Here is a 16,191-nt window from a genome sequence, read left to right on the forward strand (position 1 = left end):
GAGTTGTTAAAAGTGTTGATGGCTGCATCCCTGCAACAGTCACCTATGTCAAAGCCTTGAAAATGGAATCATGTGGTGCAAGCTTCTCTTGCAGTTTCTTCCATTATTTCTCTCTTTCTCCGTCTCTTTATGCTCTTCTTTCTTTGCTATGCTATTAATAGAGAGCTCAGCCTCCAGAGGATGTGGAACTGGGTAGCGAGGGATAGAAAGAGCGACAGCATATAAGGATGGAAGTGATGTAGATGGTGCGACCGGAGTGAAGAGATGAAATGAACGAAGGGGTTGATGAAGTGAGGATGGAGAGAAAATAAAGAGGGTAGAGAGCTTGAACGATGAGGCGGGGTGGAATAAGCTGAGTAGTGCAAAAGACATGAAGCTTAAAAAACAATGTTGCAAAGGGGGGAGACAAAAGAGTCATGGATAAAGGGAAGTTAAATGGTGTCATATGGAGAAACAGCAGCATAAGAAGGAGAGTCAGAAGACTTAAGGATTCAGCAACATTTTAAGAGGTGTGCTGGCAGGTAAGACGGCAGAAACATTGAATTCAGGTGGGAGCTGAGGGACGATACGATACTCAGCAAAGCAAGCTGAAAACTTGGCACAAGGAGATAGGTGCTTTTTGCTCAATTATAAGCAACACATTATAACCAAACATGAATTCAAATGTAATCAGTACGATGTGACGAGTTTCCCAGAAGACTGAGCTTTTTAAAAATATTCTTATGCCTCTCTCCTGGCATCAGTCATGACTGGATGGTGACATTTTCAAATGTTCTGCTGGCACATCATCCCATTCAGGAACTCCAAGAAGGAAAAACGTAAAACTTGGCACAAAGATTGGAAAATAACTTAAAGGCACTGTTTGTAGTTTTTGTGTTGATGACACCTTTGGATGAAATCAGTGGTGTTTTTGCAATTTGAAGACTTCATCATCTCCCACTGTTTAAAGATGTCGCTCTCGCCAGTGCATTCATGTTGGTGAAGCAGTTAAATGCAACACAGATCTTCTTTTAGATACTACTTTTCTTTGTTTAAGACAACTTTTTGCAGGATGTAGAATGAGGAGTTAATGTATTGATTTTTGGCTACGCAAAATTATGATCTGTGATGTAACAACAACAAAACTTTGTAAACTCAGATTTATTATCATTGGCTTACCAAAGGTGACCAGATGTACTGGTTTAAGAATAAAACTGTCTTGTTGCTGATGATACCATTTTACTATCCAGGTCCTGAAGAGGCATCGACATAAAAGATGGACTATTTCAAAATCAATCACAAACTCCTCACATCATCCTTGTCTTGGTGGTTAAAGGTCAAAGGTTGGGGTTGAATTTAAAACCAATGTCCAATATTATCAACAATGGAATTATGAAAATTGACAAAAGGTCAAAGGTCAAATTCCCCTGTATTGAAATGTCCTGAAATGTATTTTCTAGGGACATTACTCCCCCTTTTATAAATGTGTGTTGAGGGGGAGGGGGACACACATGCTCTGGATTTAAATTTGTCTTTATCAACTATCTGCAAGAAGCAAAGCCTCAACATTTTGAGCTGTTATTTCACTACCATCAGTAGTGGAGGTCTATTTTCCAATTGAACAGATTTAAGCACATCAGCATTTTTTTTCTTTTTTTTTTTCAAAACTCCTCCATTGCTCAATTTCATGGCATTCGAACACTTGGTTCTGCAGGTAATTGAAAATAGCCTGTTGTTTGACGAGCTATAAAACCATTCACAGTCATTACCCGGCCAATGAAAGGCATGTTTTCCCAATTAGGCTGCTGATAATAAAGTCACCTGGCTGGAAGCTTAGATCTCTCTGTGGTGCAGAGAGAGGCAGGCGGGCCACATGTGAAGGCGGTGATTGTAGTCTGACCTCAGAGACCATGTTTCCCTCCAGCGGCACAGCTCCTGCTCAGCCTTAATTACAACCACACGTGGGCCTCAACCGCAGCCATATCTGATTCTAGATTAAACCACTTTGACACACTAAATTGAAATGAGAATTTTTGTGAAAGTTACTCAGTCTCAGGCAGCCTTCTAGGAAATACTAAGGCCAGGAAAACACTTTAAAAGTGTGGATTGAAGTGATGGTTGAACACCTAATAGGTTTTTTACTCTTGCTGTAGTGGTAGCTCAACAAATTACCTGTTAGATGCAGGATGGATCGCAGCAGTATAACCTGCAGAGTCACAGAAAGAGCCTGTGGGTATACAAGGGAGAAAGGTTGTTATCCTATTCTATCAGATAGACAGCATTGTCTATGTGTGGGCGCATCTGTGGCCAGTTAGCAGTGTTGTTGTTCTCATCAGACTGGGTCACCTCAGGGACAACTTATTGCTCCTCCCTGAGCCTTTTCTGCCTTGTTGAGCCTTTTCTCTCAAAGTCTTACCCCACTGCAGGCCTTTCGATGGATGACTTCCTCCATCTTCCACCTTTTATTCCACAACAGTGAGACGTGACTCAGCTATGTCACAGTCGGATCAGTTGAGGAAAGATCCTGCGCTGAATATAACAAGACAGAAAACATCAGCATGTGACGGGCTACAAATTGCTCTACTTCCAGGATCTTTGCTCTGCTACAGGTGCAGTGTTAGCAACATGCATCACACCTTGAGGTTATTGTGAGCTGTAACTCACCCCGGCTCTTGATTTCCCTTGATGATAGCGGCAGCTCGGGTTGGGGGGGTTGGAATTTGTTATTTGCTCTTAAACTGTGGCAGCAGAAGAGATAATATATTCCTGCTCTACAAAGTGGAGCTCTCCTCTGCTGTCATGCTGCAGCTTCAAGTCTTTTAAATGACCTTGAAGGGCTTTGGCCTTCAGATCCACGTGGAAGTGTTTCTGCAGTGAAACATGGACTTATTTTATATGCAATGCCAAACATTCTGTATGTCGAGCCTGTAAAGATCATTTCTCACAGTAAAGCAAGCAGGCAGTCTCACAAAACCTGGAACACTGCAGCACCTGGGGAGACAGTCACAGAGTCTGGGACATGTGATCTATGTTAAGTCATGTTTTTCATCTATATTTGATGATTCCTGTTTCATTTTGTCACTCACCACCCTTTCTTTGCTGCACTTCCCACCTTTGTGTGTTTTTCCCACCTTTGTCATTGTGTGCCCCGCCCTTATTGTTGTCACCTGTGTCTTGTTAGTCACACCTGAGTCTGATTACACCATGAGGATTCAGGGTACGTTCAAAAAGTCCCCAAAATATTCCAATCATGTCTTTTTTAAATCACTTTTCCTGAACCCTGATGGAAAACATCACAGGGTCAAGGAAAGGATTGAGTTAGGAAAAGACAACTGCAGTGTTTGGAGAATCCATTTGCTCTTAGACTAGACATATATTACAGATGTCATGTGAAACCAAACTACAGAACTACATTCTGCTGCAGATGGACTACAAAAAGCGCCCTTACTGTGTTGTGTAATGCAGCCACATAAAAGGTGAAAACTCTGTGATAAATATGACATTGTTCAAGTTTTCACAGGTTATGAACGAGAACAGCTCCTCAGCACGAGGCAGCCTTCAGCCACTGTGACAGTCTCAAGTTTAATATCTCTAAATGTTAATTTGATAAATGCCTTATTTCAAAAATTGTTTCATTTTTTGTATTATTTGTAACACAAGCTCATGAGCTGTTTGACCTTTTTTTGTATTTCATCTAGTATCTTCTAATATGAATATTATCATAGTCTACACAGGCTCTGTCTTACTATCAGCTTTAAGTAATGTATGAAGCACTATAAAAGCAACGACACAAACACTCTTTGAATTATTGATTGATAAGTTGGAGAAACGGAGTAAAGACATTACATAAGTTACCATAGGTGAAGTGAAATGTTTAGCACGTTGAGAATATCCCTTTGCTCACCCTCCTCTCCATAAATGAATCGTAAGTTTGATCAAATGAAATTTACTGTTTCAACCAGTGAGGATTATTTTCCTTGTGGCTCCCTCTGTGTTCATCACCTGTTTTGTTTGACTTCCTAGTTGGAGCCTTTATTACCTTTCGATTATGACTCTCCTGGACTCTGTAAATGTCTTTGTTATACCTTTTTTGTCCCTTAAATTCAGCCTTATAGTTTGCATCTGGGTTCTCTCCCTTTGTGTTAAACATTAACATTACAGTACGTCAGAGCCTAGTTTAAGCTATCATAAAATTCTGCTTTATGTCAGGTAACCTAGTGTTATCTTCTATAGCGAGGTACACAGAGAATAAATGTGGCACTTGGAGCTTCCCAGTTGGCTTTGACTCCACTCTGATAAATTGATTACAGTTGCTGAGTCATCAAGTTCTTATATCTTGGTTTAAAAGTCTTTTAAACATTTGCTTTGGATTGAATTGAGTCATTTGCAGGAGCGTGTTCAGTCTTTTTTTGGATGAGGTGGCCCAAATGAGGCACACATTTTTAACAACCATCATTAAGGTATACGTTTTTTTATTTATAAATTAATTACATGGATGTCAGGTTTGTCTCCAACAAGAAAAATAATGAGTTACATTGAAATGCCTCAAAAACTGCTGGCAGCCTGTTGCTATGTAGCCCTTAAGGCAAATAACCATTTGTAGTAGAGGAAATTGGGGTGGCTGATACAATTTTTGCCTCATCTAATTTCAAATCCTGTTCCTCCCTTGGACGCACATCCATGCCTTCTTGAGTCTGCTTCACATGGAAACTCAAAGTATTACAAACTTAGCCAAATTCTGTTTAAATATGTTTCCAAACCTCTGACATTTTAATAAGTGTTAAATATCCTGAGTGTCCCTTATTACTGAGCAGCATTAAGTTCTCAGTCTGTAAAAGGTCTCCTTTTAATAAAACTCTCCAGCACAGCTCTCAAGCGTTTCTTCAGTGCTTTCAATTTTCTTTTCTCTAAGTTAATGTGGCTTATGAATCGCTTTAACAGCTCAGGAACGAGTGAGCTTCGGTTGCTAGTTAGATGAGACATAAAACAGGAAGATTTAGATTGGAGGAGATGCAATACATTCATATGTAAATTACTGACTTATTTTAGCATGCTAAAAACTCTCGTATTTGTGGTTGCTCAGTTGTAGATTTGTCACCCACTCATCACTGATTAAAAATGACAAGGAGCTGGAAAGCAGACCGCCTTTGCATGGAAAGAATAATGACTGACCACAGTAGATACATTAAGTTTAATATGAGAAACATTGCAGGAATATATTGAATAAAAGCAGAACAGATTGTGTCAAGAAGTGTCACCCTGTAAGGCAGACAAATGCATGAGAATAAGGGTTTACAATGCAGAGTGTACAGCAGAGGGAGTGTTTGGAGCAAGCTTCCAATCTGTCTTCTCTGTGTATCTGAAAAACTAATGAAATACTAAAATAAAATGGCCTGCCCTTTCCAATGTGGAAACAAAAAGTGATGCAGTGGATGTTGATTCAAGGGCGAGGATGTCCAGCATAGAGGAGGAAAGATAGTGCAAGGAGAGCAATGGATGATGCCTATTACAGCTCGCTTTTCAATCAATGAAACAAAGAAAAACAACAATAAAGCTGGCTTAGCGAAAGAAATAGTCACCGCTCAAGCTAATACTCGCACAGTCAAACAGTAATCAATCTTTTCAGCTTACAAATGGTAAGCCTGCTCCTGCATAAACTCATGTCAGGGTTGACACTGCTAATCTCTTCTCCTCCCTGACATTCACGCTGTCTTTGCTGCATATAGGACAGCCGGATTGGTGTTAGAGATACTGAAAAGTGGGGCCCTTTACTCCTGTACCCTTGTGCCATTTCCTCTACATTGACAGAGTAATTGAACAGCTGAGACTGTCTCCTCTGAACCAGGGGAGCGGGTAGAGAAGAGTTGTGGGCAGACCCCAGCGCATTGACCTAAATGCTATAGCTAGCAGCATATTAAGCAGTTCAAAAACTGGGAGCTGTATGCATGCTTTTTAGTCCAGCTAAGACTGACAGTCAGGCATTTAATTTCACCGACTGTTATTCACACAAATTTAACTGCTTTGCTGTTTGTGTTCCTTCACCCTGGAATGCCAATGTACCAACTTTAGCTAGCTAGAAACCTACGCAACCATGTGTTGGATGCCTCTGTGCTGTGTTTGAGTGACAGCTCAGCCTCTGACTGATCTCAACACTTACCAGAATATCTAGTTCTTCGGTTATTTTTCTCTCCTTTTCTTCTTGCCTGTCACAGTCTGTCTCCCTGTTCCTCCTCAAGAGTCACACTTTCCAATGTCTTCTGCCATTCTCCACCTCTCCACCAGATGCCCTTCAACTTTCTCTCCTTTTTTCTGTCTACACACCTAAATCTGGTTCCAACCAGCAAATCAACATTTACCCTTCACTTATCACTCCTACTCCACTTATATCAGCCTCTACTCTTTGTTCAGCTGACAGAACCTCTTTCTTTTGTTCCTTTGTTTCTGACCATGCTGCTTGTTTGCATGCTTTTTTCTTGTGATCATTTTGACTGCCTGCCAACAAACCATGGAGACCGAGGAAGCGGTTGGGCAGGTAGAGCTGATACGTCACTAGCAAAATATATTATGCACTGCTTCTCCATTGCCTAGAAATAGATAAATTCTGCAATGCCAATGAAAGTTGTAGAGGGGACTACTCACATGCTGTCTTTACGAACAGAGAGACCTGCATGTGGCTGCTGACCTGAAGCATCTGATTATGTGTGCAGCAAAAAAATTTGACTGTCATTTTCCCATCTTCCACATTGGCACTCTATGAAAGGGATTTTGACTTTGACAGCTTACGCTCACAGCTCGAGATGTTGCCAGGTGTAACTCAGACGTCTGTAAATGAAGAAAGCCTAACAGTTTAATCATTTTAGTGACAGTCAATGCAACTCTGTGACAAAAACTCTGTTGCTGGAGGTGCACAAGCTGTTGCTGAAAGTCCCTTCCATCATTTACAAAAATACCTGGGGTCACGATGTCACAGGACTTTTGTGGTGAGGTTTTGGTGTTTGATTCTAAATACATGCTGCGGTTCATGCTGCCTACCAGATCTGTAAGCTATCTTATGCTAACACATACTGCACCAGTCCATCTGTTAGCATCTGAACTTGGATCCTTACTCCTACCTGAGCTACCAACACTGACAGTCTCTGCGTATGTGGGAATTGGATTCATTACAACATACACATATTTCCATATAAATCTGCTCATTCTAGGTTTAATTAGTATATGTGTTTACCAATGTCTGCTCCATCTTTTCAAATGCGCTTTAGAGTGAACAGATCAAAACCAACACACACCACTTGACTTAAAGTTTTATCAGCGTTAAAGGAACCTTTACACGTTTGAATATCTGCCCAGGACCTTCCATTGTCTAACTCTATGCTCTGCATCCTGATATCACACCAAACCACAGTGCAAATGTTTTACCATATAGTTCACCAGAGTAAGGATTTTAAACACAAAAAGGCATGTCTCACAGAATTGTATTAATACAACTTCTTATCTCTACCTTGGTAACCTTTATTATACCTTTGCATGCAGGGGAGTGCTGAACAACTCTTAGGAAAGCAGTGTTAAGCTCTTGTTGGGATGCTTGTGAAGCATAGGGAGCTGCATGAACAGCTAAAAAATGAACTATGTGTGTGTGTTAAGGGGGGTTTCTTCTCTTTATACCTGCTCTTTGGAAAGATCTATCCATTCGCAACCCCCATGGGACATTCAACAAGGCAAAAGTGCTTCACGACTCACTTCTGCCAAATCCATTTTCCTTTAAAGAAGAGAGTGGTATGGCCTATGCATGTCAATACTGCAATGTGAGCGGAGAGAGGAGGGAAATGGGAGAGAGCTATAGGCACGTCATTGGATTATGGAGGGGAGAAGAAGGTAGAGAGGGATAACACAGGGGGGGAATCAGTGCGAGAAAACCCTTTCATCTCTTTCTGACGTCTTCAAAGACAATGAGCCTCACCCTCTGCACCCTGTGTTGACATTAACACTCTGCACACGCACGCACACGCACTAAGGCAAACATCTAAAAGCAGAAACGCACACACATCTCCTCTCACATGCGAGCTGCTTTACCAGATTCCCTCCATGTGGGTGAATGTCAATGAGGACACTATTGGTAACCTAGAAGGTGTCTGCAGCGTTCCTCCCCTTCCATTAGTGCAAGTTCATCCTGGTAGATGTGAGCAGTTGAGTGTATTTACAAGCCATGAGGAGGCACCAGATTGCAAATGTATAGAGTCTGACTTCCTGTCTCTGTCACTCTAGCAGACTAATGGGAGAGTACATCAGAGGAGGAAATGTTTGTAGGCAATCACAGGCATGTGGGCGGGAGACAACACGAAATCTCACTTGTGGAGGATTTGACAGGGAAAAATGGTTTTAAAATTGTTACACTGTAGATTGTATCGTGTTTCTGTTCATGAAAACAAGACTAAAGTTGATATTGAGAATTATTGATAAAGACAGTATGCTGACGAAGACATGCAACCCACTGATCGTACATCTCAAAGTCCTAAAATTAGGAAACTATTTAACAATAAACCAACTTGAAAGCAGCAGTAACTGATTTTGAAAGAGGCTTGTCCAAGGGGTCACCATCTTTCCACCCCAAATCCCTTAACTATAATTGGCTGCTTGCCTTGTCGGAGGAGGGACTTATATGTTAAAAACAATTATTTGGACTGAGCTGCAACAGGCTGATAGTAGCATAAAGCATATAATAATTATTCACACATCTCTGTTATAAGGCAGGCGTGTAGGAGAGGAAGCAGCCTATCAAAAATTGCATGGAAATTCTTGCACACTCTCCAGCTGTCGAAAATACATTTGTTGGCAACATTTGGGCAATGACACATTGCCAGTTAATGGGTTTTGAACAGTTGAATGAGTTTGCTTGCAATTTTTTTTATAGTACTCTTAATTGTTACTTTAGACAAAAGTTTTTTTTGAGTTCTTAAAAAATAGGCTAAGAAGTTTTGAATGTTGTGTTACTTTTAGTTCAAAAAACAACAACACAGATAATAATATCTGCACAATAGTATCAAAGTAATTTAATTAGTGGAGACAGTGATGACTTTCATTTGTGAATGTGTACTCACAAACTTCATGCCACCTCCGCATAGGTTAGTGCCCCAGTTGGGCCACCCTAGTCCAAAAAGACCAAGCACACCCCTGGATTTTGTTGCATTTGTTCTTCATATTCTCATCTCATTGTCACAGATTAATTCCTGGCTCTGCAAACTGGCCATTTATAGCCCAACCTTCACATGCAGGAAATAATTATTGTTTCATGTATGTAAATTACACATTTATATAAGTGCTGCTACATCTTTTAAGTTGATTACATTCAGATTTAATGATGCATATGTGCCTCTGTGTAGTGCATGTTTGAGTTCACTGAGTTTCTGAACCCTTAAGTTGAATTGTTCATGGACCCTTTTTCCTTCCAGTGGCTGCATATGTGAATGTAGCGTTTTATCTTGTGTTTATCTGTGCTGGAGGCTCAGTGCAGTTAACAGCCTGCTCTTTGCTCGTTATTGTGAGCAAAGCATCTTCTAGCTATGTATCTCGCCCTCTTTTTCTTTGTCTCTTCCTTCCTATGTTTCTCTGTCTCTCTTTTCACTACTTTGAATCTGCAGATTAAAATGCTGCAGGATGCAGCGTTCATATTTATCTGTGTGTCCATATGGTTTATTGTGTGTATAGATCTTTTGTGGGAGTGTTTTTTAAGGACATAGAGGATGTGTGGGAATGTGATGGGCAGGGAGGAGGTCATTGGGTTACTGTTGGGGTCTTAAAAGAGCAAACATAGCATTTATCAACAAAGACTTTACATGGCACTAGCATTTATTGTAGATACTATAAAGCAGATATTTGTCAGGCAGATGATTGACCATGAAGACTGTTTGTAGTCCTATGTACTCAATGTTTTTATTTTAATGCATTATTTATGCTGTTTTTGCCAGCTCAGATACAACACAGCATCAGAAGTTAGCATGCACTACAATCTGACATCAATGTTACAATCTTACAATCACTATAATATAGAGTTTCTCAAGGATGCAGCCTAATAGAAAAATAAGTACATTGCAACTCCCCTCAATTGGTGTAAAAGGACCATCCCACCTTCTCCAAAAATATATGATGGTGAGTCAGGATTTTATCACATGTGATAAAGCTCAGTGCAAGGTGATAAACAGGGTCAAGGTGCCTTAAAGAGGTGGGACAGACATGCGTTTACCATAACATTGATCAGGCAACAGACATCGTTGTAGGTTGTACAGCAGTCCTAGAGGTGGTAAACATGATTTGTTTCTTCAAAAATTCACTATCAATTCTCCAGCAAAGTGTCCTGAATGGCACTTGTTACCAGAGCAGTGTATCATCTCTGCAGTTAAAGCCTGAATTTGCATTTGAGGCGGACGCATTTTCCAAGAGATTTCTCAAGTGACTTGAGTAAGAGCTTACCCTGGCTGCACGGAGGTGGGCCCAGGGCTGTTGGGCACCTGCCAGCTCTTGGGCCTGTCACTGGGCTGTGTGACTGGTGTGTGTGAGTTAGGGTAACAAGGTGACAGTGATGGTACCTGGGTGAGCAATGAGCAGTGAGGCGCATGCAAGCCATCTGTAGTGAAGACTGTGTTAGCGCTCAGAGGTCAAACGCAGAGAGAGATGCGAACCACAGGGCTGCTTTTTTATTTCTTTAGCCTGAGTGACCGGCAGTATCTCCTCTCGAGTCGGCCATTTGTTCATATGATCCAGCAACTTATCGGCATTTCTGGATCCATGACGGGCTAACTGAATTCAACCTCTCAGAACGGACTCTAAGAGAGTCTCAGCTTACATGAAAATGGCCTGAGGCTTATTTAGAATTTGAAGGGCTATGAAACAAGGGAGTGCTTCCCAAATATCAAGGTAACCATGTCCTCTATTAAGGGACATAAATTAAACCATAATGTTGTCTTTTAGTTGTTTAGTTTCTTGAAAAGGCGATTCTGAAATGGACTTATATACAAATATATTTATAACAAACAGTATTTTGTCTGCAGTCCATTATACACAGACACCAGACTTGATGTTGATAAATGGCTGTGATAACCAGGAGACATTGATTCTCCAATTTCACTGTCACTGTAATCAATGCCGAGCAAGTTTTATCCAGCTCACCCCCAGTGTAATAATCTCAGATATCTGTAATTGCTGATGGTAATGAACAGTGAAGCTTGGGAGCAGAGGGTTCACTGTAAATAGTACAAGATATTTGATACTTAGCTGCAGCAGTGCTAAATAACAATTAGGATGATGCTGACATTTCAGAGCTAGAGAGGGGAAGAAATGGTGATTCTCTCCTTCACAGGAAGGCCGAGAGGTTAGCAGGACAGGGCGCAGCGCTGGAGATAGTGCGCCACCATCAAAGCAGAGATCTGAGACGGCTGTTGTCACAAGCAGAGTACCAAAACCTTTCATCCGTCCATGCCCATGTGCGATATCCTACATGTCCTTTGCCCTGGCTAAGTCTATTTGCTGTGCAACCCATCCGTACCAGCCATGTCAGACAAGAGGGACTCAAACTGGTAGAAAAGCAAAGCAGTTTTATCTGCTTCTAAAGCCGGCCACCGGTCCCACATTAGTCAGTGTGACTCAAAGCAGAACAATGATGGAACAACAGTATCTTGCAGCTGATATATTTGTTTGGTAATTTAGAACAGAGCAAAACAAATAGGATACACTGCAGCATAACAATAGATGTAGTAATAGCTTTAGGTCAGCTCTTGTGCCCACGTTCATTTAGCTTTACATCAGCCGCAGGCACAACAAAAGCTTGTCTGGATCTAATGGGAAATTCAGGTTGATGCAAATTTCAAACCTCAGTCTGCCTGGCTGACTGCGTGACATATATTACCCATTAACAGTATGAATTCTTTAATTACTTTCTGGGCCTTCTGAGACGGTATATGTGCACCAACCTAGCGGCTCTTCAGAAGTAAACTTTCACTCCTGTCAGTGTTTGCATGAAGCCTTGTTCACATCTCCGGGAAAACTACAGTATCATAATGCTACATGAAAGTTAATCTCAAGCAGCCAAAACACTGTCTTGTGAGACTCACAGAGGTGGTAACTTAATGTGACAGTGAGACCTTTGGTAAATCTTGGACTGCTATTCCACTGGCTTTGAGTTTTAAGCGCTAGTCATAGGAAAAAGCTACTCTGGTTTGACACAAACAAGTTTCCCGCTGTGCAACCTGGTTATTATTTAAACACCCCACTATGCGTCCATTGTTTTTAACTTTGCTTTGATTTCTTGAGGCTCGGAAAGGGGCCAGTCTGTGTTTGATTATATGGTAGTAGCCTACTATTTCCCTTGCTGCTCCTTACAAATACACCCATTCTCCTCTGTACTAAATATATTTTACTTCTTTGTACCCTTCTATTAGCAGTGTCGGTAGCACTGCAAGCATCAGTACCACTGGTTCAACAACTTTCCCCAGGTATGAGGTGGAAATGCTGCTGTTTCCTGAAGCAAACAACTTTTCAGTATCTGAAATATCTTATTGATGAAGTAGAGCTGTTGGCTACACACAAGCTATATTTTAGGAAGCATTGCTGGAGGTACAGTGCAGTAGATTCTACTGTGATTTAAGAAACTATTATCCATCAGTTTGTGACAACACTTCCTTAGGTGGGCATGTATGTGTTCAGGCCTTCTGCCACATCACTAGATTCCCAATAACCCAAGAAAGATTTAGCTTCACCCTCGCTAGTCAGCATCAGAGTTACTCTTCAGTTAAACTAATACTTAATACTTCCATCATTGTAAACCTGAAATGCTGGATATATGTGGTGTCTAAGCTGCAACGTAACCACCTGCCACTAACAAGGGCTGAAGCCTCAGTTAATGGGTACTGCCATAATGATATAATGCACAACTACTGGAATGTAAACAAGCACAGATGACGGATGGTGTCTCAGCGTGGCACAGTTTCAGAGGATTTTGATCTAGAAAATGTCAGCAATCTCTGATAAACTGGCATATAACACTTAACAGCAATGTGTAACCAGCACAGGGATGTGGATGTTAACCTATAGAGAAGACCGAAGGCTGGCAGTGCTAGCTCTGCTAATGATAGCTACAGCAAACCAATTTGATATATTTAACCTGCATACTCTGATTCCTTGCATTGATTAAATTGTGCTTAATTATGGCTGTTTTCTGAGTGTTATAGACCAGTTGGTTGAATTTATGTTTCAACGTACATTATTATAAAGCAGTGATATTTTATACATTTTTCCACAAGAAAATATTGTTAAAAATACCTGACTTGGAATACAATTGGTTCACTGTAAAAAAAAAAAATCATGCCAGCAAGCTACATTAGTAGATGCTGCTTAGCTTGCTCTATTTAAAGCTGAGGGTTAGCCCCATGCTTCATTTAAGCTAGAGTCATGGTTATCTTAGCCCACTACATTTTGCAAGTAGCATTCCCAAATCCTCTGTCACAAATCCTCCATATTTAGAGGGCTAATGCAGCAACAATTAACTATATCTTTGTTACCCCTCATTATATTAATATAGCATTCCCCCCATATGCACAGGAAACCCCTGCAGGCAGGCTAATGCCAAAGGGGCTTAAATAATCCTGCATTTGCTCCCATATGGCCAGGTTTGGAAACTTGTTTGTCCAGGAGGGTGGGTAAACGGAGCGGAACTGACCCCAAAAAGGACTCATCATGGGTGTGATGGCAACAGATGAGGGAGTTTAGTCCACATGGTCTCCCTTTGCTCATTAAAGCGGCTTGCACCTGTGTTCCTGCTGCACAGCACATCTGCCAGCCAAACCTCGGCTCCTCCTTTAATTTTTCCCACTGCAGCAATCTCATGGGGTGATGCACTGTAATTCATGAATATAGACACATATTTCTCATTTTTAATCATCTCTATCGGACCTAAGGTGCACCGGCCATCATCTGCATCATGTCAAGATTATATGAGATGTAATATATTTTAAAGTATGCAGCCATACCTGCTAGAGATGAGATATCACACCTGGAGTTAAGTTGATTTTTTAAAATGTTCTCTTTTTCATTTCATGGTATCAGACTCATTCACAAATAAAAAAAAAACATGAAACAATACCAAAACAGTGAAACTACAAGTGGTTCTACAAAAGGGGACATTTACTTGCACACTGGGCTTCACAGCTAATGCTATAATAACCATAATTATGTTTTAGGATACAACAATGACTGTAATTTTACCAGCTGTGATATTGTCTCTTTATTTCCTAAGTGTCTGATCTGGTGTAGAAACTCACACAGGTAAACTGTCTGACCCATCGCAGCCATTTGTTTGGAGCATGCTGTGATTAACCGCTCTGTGCTTCCCAGACACAGCTGCAGCTGCAGGCGAGAGTGTTTTCACTTCACAGGAAACCCGCAAGATGTAACCACACTTTGTGTTTTGGGATGAATCCTTTTTATATGGCGCCATGCTGCGAAGGAAAGATTACTGGGAGGAATTTTATTTGTGTTAAACTTGGAAAAAATGTGACGTCTGAATATGAAAAGATGTAGGAGTTTATGCAGTTGAAGTTAGTTTTAAGGAAATGTTAAGCATTCTCAGTGTTTTGTCAGTTAAATAACCACAATCACTTTGAGGCTGCTGCTGTGTTCCTTCAGCGGAGCCCATTTCTACCACACGTACAATAACTCTACTGAAACTAATTTAAATAAAGGGCATAATGTTGTAAAAACACCACACTGAGCAGTATGTTAGGTTCAGTGTTCTGCTGTGTAACGCTGAGAAATATATTTCAATATAATCTTAGTCTTTAATGCTCAATCAGCCATTAGTATGTGGAGGCTCTTATGCGAGGCCCAGTCTGCTCTCAACCACTCATCTTCCTGTTTCTCTGAACTCGGCCCTTCTTCTCCAGGAAGAAAGCCGGGCCGAGCTTCAGAGCTTAAATCAAATGCATGTCCAATATTTTTTTCAAAGATTAGTGCAGCCATATCCCAAGAAGCTTTTCACATTAGCTTCTCTTTTTTTGTCGTTTCATGTATTCAAGAGTACTGTCTGCAGAAGCCATGTCCTCATTGAGCACTTCTTTTTTGCATTGATCCTGATCCTTCAAGAGTCAGCTTGTTCAAGCAAAACAACTACAATCAGTCCGGGCCAGAGTTATTTGCTCAATCAGTGCCGATTTACACGCAATGGACAACATGGGAGACAATTCAAATCCTTCAATCACTCTGTATTTGTTTTATATCCTAATTGTTCATCTCTAAATTTGCACTTATGCCAGCAAGAAGTGGCTTATTTTCCACCTGGTGTGCACACTGAGCCTGCTTTCATCTGTAATTGTGTTAGCGTGTATTGCATTTGTCATACATCCTAATATGTGCAGGCGCACAGGACGGATCTTTGTAGAGCCGTACGTGATTTTCAGACAACTGCATTTTACAAGACTGAAGGCAAACAGCAATCCACGGTTCAATTGCCACAATCATGTCAAGAGGAGCTAATTTTCCTTTTTTGCTCTTTCTCCACGGGGCTTTGTAGTTAATGTCAGCGCCACATGCGGAAAGCCAGACGGACATGTTTATTTTTTATTTCAGAAAGCGAGCCTTATCAAGGGCAGCAAACAGTCCACGGTCTGCGTTCTTCCTCTCTGTCTTTCACGTGGGCTGAGCTAGGGAGGCACTAATGAGATGAGAAAAATGCTACATGAAGATGCCGGCTGTAGTTTGGCCTATTAAAAATGTGCATTTTCTTAACATCATTAGGGGGAAAATTTGTGTGTGTGTGAGGCTGCATGCGTGATGGTAGTCATGGTGATGGCGCTGGTATCTCTAAGGTATGTGTGTATACATGTGAGACAGATAACCTAGACTACACAGCAGTGGATTATGGTTGTAGCTGCTGTTGAACAATGAAAAATAATGTCATAACATGCAGTGACATGACGCTTTACAATGGGCTTTATTTGTCCATATTCTGGGTAATATCAGCAGATATGAAACAAGGGACGCATGCTTTATCTGCCCCACGGAGGAAACATGATTCTTCCATGATTACAGGATTGGAATTACTCTTAACATGACAGAGTGGATGATAGCTGCAAAGTGTGCTGCGATATGGGTGTCAAGTCAATATTTATGGGGCCAGGCTTTATTCTCTGTGTTTCCTCCAGCTGACATTTCCTAATAGCTCTGAAAGTG

General features: G+C 41.0%; 1 protein-coding gene and 1 long non-coding RNA gene across 2 annotated transcripts in view; one reads left to right on the plus strand and one right to left on the minus strand.

Moving 5' to 3' along the window:
- Positions 1 to 16,191, plus strand: part of rtn4rl1b (reticulon 4 receptor-like 1b) — a 166,108-nt gene that overhangs the window by 32,188 nt on the left and 117,729 nt on the right. The window lies entirely within an intron of this gene.
- On the minus strand, positions 2,152 to 3,047 carry LOC117825905. The gene is made up of 3 exons (XR_004633934.1): positions 2,644 to 3,047; positions 2,396 to 2,508; positions 2,152 to 2,206 (listed from the first exon to the last, which is right to left on the minus strand). It is a non-coding gene; the product is annotated as an uncharacterized LOC117825905 (long non-coding RNA).

This window comes from Notolabrus celidotus, chromosome 14 (genome assembly GCF_009762535.1).
Source record: "Notolabrus celidotus isolate fNotCel1 chromosome 14, fNotCel1.pri, whole genome shotgun sequence".
NCBI classification, from domain to species: Eukaryota; Metazoa; Chordata; class Actinopteri; order Labriformes; family Labridae; genus Notolabrus; species Notolabrus celidotus.